The following is an 8285-nucleotide window of genomic DNA, read 5'->3' on the forward strand; positions in this document are numbered from 1 at the left end:
AGGTCCAATAATATTTATGAAAGTAAATTTATGGGGCGAAGAAATATAGAGTATGATATCTCTGTATCACTAAAAAAAAAATTCAGAGATTTTTTTGTTGAATAATGTTGGGATACACAACAATTTGAGCGGTCAAAATTTACTTTATTTGTAAGTTTATGAACTTTTTCTCTATTGAATTTCTCGCAATCAATTGTCTCGTTGGAAGTAGATTCTCTCCATACGTCACAGTTTAAGGCACTTGATTTTTTTAGATGCACACAAGATCATGCAAGAGAATTTTGAAGAAATTAGGTACACAACCTACTTAAATTCTCTTGGTTGACATTGTCAATTATTCTATTTTATCTGATGCATCCATCTATTAGCATAATGATTTAAGTTGTAGCACTTGCTTTTAGAACAACATTCTCTTTACGTAAATTCTTAAACTTTAGGGTGACAAATTAGAAAAAATAAAAGGGAACTTTTAAATCTTTTTTTTTCTAGAAATAATTGCACCTCTCCTTCCCTTCGCCTCTCTGTATAACTACATATTTATTAGATTACAAACAAAGTCCTACATTAATTAGGAAAAGAAGTGATCATAGACATATAAGTAAAGACAATTATGTTCATTGGTATGAGACCCTTTTGGATGGTTCAAAAAAGAAATTCATGGGATTTTATGCATAAAATAGAAAATATCATATCATATTGTGGAGTGGGATGAAGATTCTTTTGTCTTTTAACTATATTTTTTGGATGGTTGATCAATGACGACATCTCAAACTCAGTAGTTAAATGCTCTATTAAGTCAGATTATGTTGATTTTGTAAATAAATAAAAAAAAGTTTGAATTCCATTTTTGGTCTCTCAAACTTTCGAGTCTGTTCCATTTTGATTCTCAAATTTTAAAATTTGTTATATTTTGATCTCTAAACTCTTAAAATTTGGCCGAAGGAGTTGAAAAGTAGAAGTAAGGAAGCAGGAACTTGTGAACTCCGCTCCTTGTTTGGCCCAAAGAGTTGGTGGATCCCACTACTAAAAAACATCAATGTTATATTGGCCCGACTAGATAAATAACAAAATTTAAGTTTTCATTTGGATAAATAGCAAAAACTTTTTTAAATTGTAAAAATAGCAAAACGGATTATAAAATTAGAAAATAATGATGAACAATTGTCAAAACTACCCCCACATGGAATTCTAAAGGTGTGAGTTTCAAAACCATTTGAAAACAACAAATACACTCTACCTAGACAACTATCACACACTAAACCATGCATTTTGACAAAGTGTCTAGTCCACATGTATAAGAAATAAACTGCTTTCTTCAATACAGATTTGCTCCTAAAATATAAACTTACTCTAGTGGGAATATAAGTTTGAAAGGAATCGAAATCTTGGAAACCAACGATTTCAGTGTTGTCCTCAAGAGATTGGGAAGAATGATCGCTAATTTATTATTCAAATACAATGTATTTTCAGTGTTTGGGGCAACCAATGAGACATGGTTAACTACTACACATAAATCAATTTGGGGACTCTGATAAAACTTACATCAACCACAAAATATCTTTATCTTCAACAATCCTAATAAGGTTTGAATTGGTAAAACCAATCTAGTACATTGTCAAACGAGATATAGTTAACTCACCGGAGGGAAAATGTTTACCTTGGATATATTCTAAAAATTATTGGAACCATGAATTTGATGGAATATGTGCATCAAAATTTCGAAAATCATGGTAGTGAGAATTCTCATCCCATCGACCTTCAAAGAGGAGTCTAATACGTTGTAAAGTCATAGCAAAAACAGTAGCTTGTTAAAGAAACCATAACAAAACTTAAATCAATGAACATTTTGTGTGAGTAACAAAAGTTATGCCATTTTTTTACAAAGTGGTATTTTTTTTTTTTTTTCAAATTGTTAAAATAATAGCAAAAACAGTATATACAACTAATTTATTAAAAATATGAGAATGTATAGCTAATTTATTAAGAATGTATGTATAAAATTATGAAAAACAAAATATGGAGATTATGTTAACTATATGAGCAAAATTAGGAAGATAGTTGTTGTTAAGGAATATCAACAATTATCCTATTTACATAACTCGACCCTATTTTTTATTCTACAATTACCTGGTATTTGTAATTTCATCAATTCAACCACAAAATATTTTTATCTTCCAACAATATTCGAATTGGCAAAATCAATCTAGTACATGGTCAAACGAAATATAGTTAACTCAACTGAGGGAAAAAATTTATCTTGGATATATTCCACGAATTGTTGTAATGATGAATTTGATAGAATATACGCCTCAAATTTTTGAAAATCATGGTAGTGAGAATTCTCTTTCCATCGACCATCAAAGAGGAATCTAATTCGTTATAAAGTCATAGCAAAAATAGTAGTTTGTTCAAGAAACTACAATAAATCGATGAACAACTTTGTGTGACTAACAAAAGTTATGGTAATTTTTTTATGAAGTGATATTTCTTTTTTCCAAATCGTTAAAATAATAGCAAAAACATTATATAAAACTAATTTATTAATAATATGAGAAATAAATAGCTAATTTATTAAGAATATATAAAAAAAATTATGAAAAACAATTTAAAGATTTGAATAAAATTGAATACGTATAAAGTAATGAAAAACCATTAAAATTTTGAATAAAATATATGGATAAAATAAAAAGTAATAATATATGGATATTTAAAATATAATTTGGTAGAAAAATATGGATATTTAATTAAGATGAGATTAATTCAAAACATGGTTAAACAGAATCTAAAATAATAATAAGATAGGTAGATTATGTTAACAAAATTAGGAGGAAGTTGTTCTTGAGGAATATCAGTCATTACTCTATACATAACTCGACATTGTTTTTTATTCTACAATTTGTAACCTATGGATTAAGTCAACTCTACTAGTATTTGTAGTTTCATCAACAACAACTACTACAAACCAGATAAGGACAAATCAGGGATTTAGGAATTTGTGGTCATGTGCATGTCACGTGAGTTGCCATAAATCTTATTCTTGGGTGGTTTTACCATTTTTCAGAATGAAACCTTAAATTTTTCCATACGCTCCAATTCTCCTTTTATATTTTATCAACTTCTTATATTGTGGGCTCTAGGAGTTCACAACTCTATAGACTTCATAATTCCTTATTCCTTACTATTCCACTTTTTGCCCCCAAACACCCCTTTAAATAATAACTATTTTAGTCCTTACCTTTATTTCATTTTTAGCAAATTCATAACAATTTTTTTTATCGTGTGTAATAGCATGCTAAAATACGAGCATGATTTTAAGCTATATAAGTTATAGACAAGTAAATGGATACTAGATGAAAGATAATATAAAAAGGACCAAAAAGGAGCAAAACTAAAAAAGCTCAACAAATAACCAAAATGAACATTTAAAGGTCTTAAATGTACTAAACCTAAAAGTTTAGGGAATATAATTTATTTAAACTAAAGAGGTACTTGCAAATATAGTAATTAGACCTAAAGTATTAGTAGATATAATACAACACAACATTTTGCAAATATCACAAAATTTGGATACAACTATTAGAGTCTATCATCGGTCGATTTATTTATATTTACAATTCATTAAAAATATTATATATCTAATTATTAGCCTTAAAAAAGTTTTCAATTGCAATTATCCTTAACCAAAACATAAAATCATTAAAAAAAAAAAAAAAAAAAAAGACACAATTCGAGAAATCCAATTCACAAACATAAATATATAAATCCTAAACAGGAAAAAAGCGAAAAGGAAAGACGAATTTTATTTGTTGGTAATGCCATTAGGTCTAAAACCAAGATAAAGAGAGATTTCAAGAGTTAGGTTGGTGGGCCTAGAATTGATCGGCCCATGGACCATTGTTGGACTCTACAGAAATGGGCCGAATACACTCCCAAATCAAACTCACACATTTGGGCCCAGTACCCATCCCTATTTGCCAAACTTTATCGCCTTTTTCAACTCTTTCTTTAGCTTCCAAATATGCAAGTTCATACCACAACGAAGAAGACGACTGGTTCCCAAATCTATACAGAGTCTTCAATGCCGCTTCCACTTCCTTATCATTAAGCTTCAGTACTTTTCCGATCTCCCTTATAACCGCACCCCCCGACACCGGCAAGCAAAAATGTTGAATCACTGTTTTGAAATTCGGTATGTAAATTTCTTGCGATTTGTCCAAAAAACGCTTTCTTAGCCTCGATACCCCATGCCGTAGTTTCTCCGTAAGCGGCAACATTGAAGCACCCAGAATCGTTATGTTTGATCGGAGAGTTTCTCCGGCGACTTGGAGTAAATCCCTTGTCAGAGTGACGCCGAGTTTTCCGTCCATGTCCTCTTCGCGTAAGGCTGATAGGTAACTTTTATCGTCAAAAGCTCTTTGTGTTCTAAGTGTTTTAAATAGTTTATATTTTGAAGATTCTTTTGCTTCTTTTTTGTTGGAGAGTAGAATAGCTGCACTGCCCATCCGAAAGAGGCAGTTAAGGATCAATTTAGAGCGTTCCTTTCCTGCATACCAACCGTTAGACAAAATTTCTGTACTAAGCACGACTGCATATGAGTTTTTATGAACTTGAAGTAGATTTTCAGCTAAATGAATAGCAATAGCGCTTGCACTACACCCCATTCCAGAGAGATTGTAGCTCTTGATGTCACTTTTCATTGAATATTTGTTGATGACTATGGAAGACAGAGAAGGAGAAGGGCAAAAGCCACTGCAATTAACGATAAGAATATCAATGTCGGAAGGAGAGAGATGGGTTTTGGTTAAAAGGTCATCCATGACAGGAAACAGCACCATATGGACTTCATTAATGGATTCTTGTAGATGGGTTTTGGGTGGTATGAAATGCAGGGCTGGTGGGAGACAAGTTTCTTCACTCTGTCCAGAAGACTTGAGAGTTTTGGCCATGAAACTGATGCTCTCACTGTCAAAAGTATCCATCAAAGTGGCATTTTCAAGGAAAGTAGAGAATGGAACCCTGAAGAAGCTTGGTGGTTTGAGGCATGAGAAGTCAACTAAGTAGACTGATTTAGGAGAGGCAATATTGAAGATGATGAAGACGACAAGGAAAGACATTGAGAAGAAGTGGAAAATGGGATGCCATGCTTGTGAGAAGAGATAGGCATAGGCTTCAATGGAAGTTAGAAGTAGGAGGATGAGAAATTCCATTGGCGAAGGAATGGAGGAAGAGTGGGGGATGGGATGGGAATTTGAATGGTGTGTGTGTGGAAATGGAAGTGTGGAGGTTAAATGAAGCCCCAACTGGGGTCTGCAACTTTTGCCAATTCCCTTTGCTCGATGTGCCGCTGGCAGGTAACAGGTGGGAACTTTAAATTTGATGCCATGCTTCACCCAGAAGTAATTACTATTGACTGTTGGGTTAAAAAACATCTATTTTCAACTTTGAGGTTTTTATTTAATAGGTTTAAAACTTCATTTTATGTATAATATATCACTAAACCAAATTTGATTCCAATGGTTTGAAAGAAAAAAAAAAAAAAAAAATTAAGACATGATTTTAAAAGTTATAATTTGTGTGTTTTTAATTGTTTGTTTTTGAAAATTAACCATATTTTATTTCCATTTCTTAACCCGATTTGCGTCTTTCTAAGTACAATGGTTGAATTCTTAGCCAAATTTCAAAATTAAAACAACCTTTCAAAAGTTATTTTTCTTTTAACTTTTAAATTTTGACTTAATTTTTTAAATTATTGGTAAATAGTAAATAACAAAAGAAAAATTTTGGGGATGAAAATAATGTCTATAGACTTAATTTTCAAAATAAAATCGTTATCAAGTTAGACCTTAGTTTTTATGATTGATAAAATCTCATAAATAGCCCTTGATTAAATCCTCTAGGAATTATTTAGGAGTGTTTTATTAAAACATAAGGACTAAATTCTAAGTAAAAATTAAAAAAAAAAAAAACTAAATTCTAACTTTCTCCGGGTACTAAATTTATAATTCAACCTTCCTTAAACAATTATTAGGTAGATATAAAACATTAACTTTTGGAATAATTGTAGAAATATTAGGGTTTGCTTAGTCGACAATCTTGAAAAAATGTAAATAAATATAGTATTTTATGTGGTAAGGTACTCGGATATATGATGTATTTTTAGTTATATGCTATTAGAAATGAATAATTATATAAGAATTGTAACATAAAACATATTCCTGAATTAATTTATGATAGATAATAATTTAACTCAATATTTAGTGTAACTACAACTAGTTTGTGATTTACAAATATATTATAATAGTACATTTTGAAATTTGAACAATGGTTTTAATTGGAATCTAATTTCTTATATTTTGCTACCAAATATTAAAATTATTAATATTATTATTTTGAAGAAGAAAATTCAAACATGAACTGCGGAGACAATGTTAAGATTTATACCCATGTGGCTTTGACCTTCCTCTTGTCTAGCCAAATCTAAAAGACTTTCATACCAATTGATATATTTTCTCTCACTAGTATGTTCGTAATTTTTCTCTTATCCTATCAATGTTAGGTCTTTAGTAGCATTCTCTCAAAATTCTCACTTCAAACAAAAGACCATTGAGTCTTCCCTTGAATACTTATCATTCTAACTCTTATCCAAGTCAACTCCTCTTTATTGAAGCACACCACTTATCGACATCGGCGGATTTAGTATAGACTTAGAGAGAGTTTGAGTCCCCCTCAATTTTATGCTCTTTATATATATATAAATGGACATAGTATCAATATCATTAGCTAGTTCTTTTAGCCCTCTTTAGACCCAGGTTCAAATCCCACTTTTACTGAATTATAAAGCGTACACGGAAGTGTATACCATGATTCTTCTGTCTATCAATAACGGCATGCATTGCACAGTGAATGTGAAGAAGTAGACCATCATCTCGGCAATAATGAGCCAAGCTAGGATTTGTAGTGAATCCACCTGTTAAGTAGTCATGTATTACGATAGGAACTCCCAATTCTTGGGCAAATACAGCCTCCCATCAATAAAATTTATGGATCTACCACTGCTTATTAATCTCGAATATATCATGACTACATCTTTCGAGACTTACCACTTCTTTTTCTACACTCAATGATTCTATTGATGTGATTTTGATACCAATTGTTAAGGACATGCACCATTCATATATCTTCACAATTGTATTGATGTTGTCCATTTTAACTTTCATGATTTTATTTTTGCTACCAGATAAATCTCCTCATACTAACAGAAATATTGCCCACTTATATACACAGACTTTCCCTTATCTTGCCGGTATGTGATTTTAGTTGTATTCCAAGTGTAATTGTAAAGACTACACAATGGAATGAAATCAAACTTTGATCTAATTGAAAAAAAAATATACCCAAACAAACATATGATACAATCTTCCTCCTGCTCTTTGGACTTTAGTAATTTTTTTTGTACGGACATTAAAAATTTTAATGGATTCTATTTTCAATTGAAATCCTACTTCCCTAGAGTCATATGTATTGAACAAGTACCTAATTTCAATGTTGTCAAAAAAAAAAAAAAAAAAAAAAATCAAGTTTCGACTTTGGGTAGGAATGTACATCGGTTGATTGGTATTGGTTTCAGGAGAAAACTGACATCAAAATTGAATGCAGGCTGTTGTTTGTGGGACGAAGAGCATAGAGAACTGGGAGGTGGAGGGGGTGTGGAGCAAAGAGACTTAGCGAGTGGGCGAGTCTTTTCTTTTTTCCAATTGAAAAGCTTAGGAATTGAGGGAATGTGAGGAATGCGAAGGTTCGCATGTTGATATATTTTTAAACAGATAAATAATAGAACTTTTAAAATATATATATATATGCACACACGGTCGGGCTTTCCACTTTTCTTTGGACGGTTCGATCAACCAATAATTATTCTTTTAAAAAAACTAAAATCGACCGATATTTTTACTAAACTGATTGATTGATCTCGATTCGGTTGGTTTTGGTCAGTCAAATCGATTTTTTGGTGTATTCATGTTCACCTCTAAACTTCAAGTGTGCTAGTTGAATATAAATATTTATAAAATGTTTAAAATTTTAATTGTTTAACCACGAAAATAAAACATTTTAATATTTGTTCAAAATACATGTGAATATTTGAAGATAAAATTATGCAACACAAAAGTAGCATTATCTTCTATTGTGTATCCTCCTATCCTATATCTTTATGTATACATTCCACGATACTGTTCAAAATGGGTAAATATTAGAGATATTACATTCAATAAATTTGATCGTTGAAT

General features: G+C 31.0%; 1 pseudogene across 1 annotated transcript; it reads right to left on the reverse strand.

Annotated features, from left to right (window-relative positions):
* Window positions 1–3812: 3812 nt before the first annotated feature.
* LOC120076666 (3-ketoacyl-CoA synthase 5 pseudogene) lies at window positions 3813–7637 on the reverse strand (annotated as a pseudogene). The gene has a single exon (XR_016528412.1). The product of XR_016528412.1 is annotated as a 3-ketoacyl-CoA synthase 5 pseudogene (transcript).
* Between the last annotated feature and the right edge of the window lie 648 nt (window positions 7638–8285).

This window comes from Benincasa hispida, chromosome 1, assembly GCF_027475165.1.
Source record: "Benincasa hispida cultivar pf3 chromosome 1, pf3_genome.v1.1, whole genome shotgun sequence".
Taxonomy (NCBI): domain Eukaryota; kingdom Viridiplantae; phylum Streptophyta; class Magnoliopsida; order Cucurbitales; family Cucurbitaceae; genus Benincasa; species Benincasa hispida.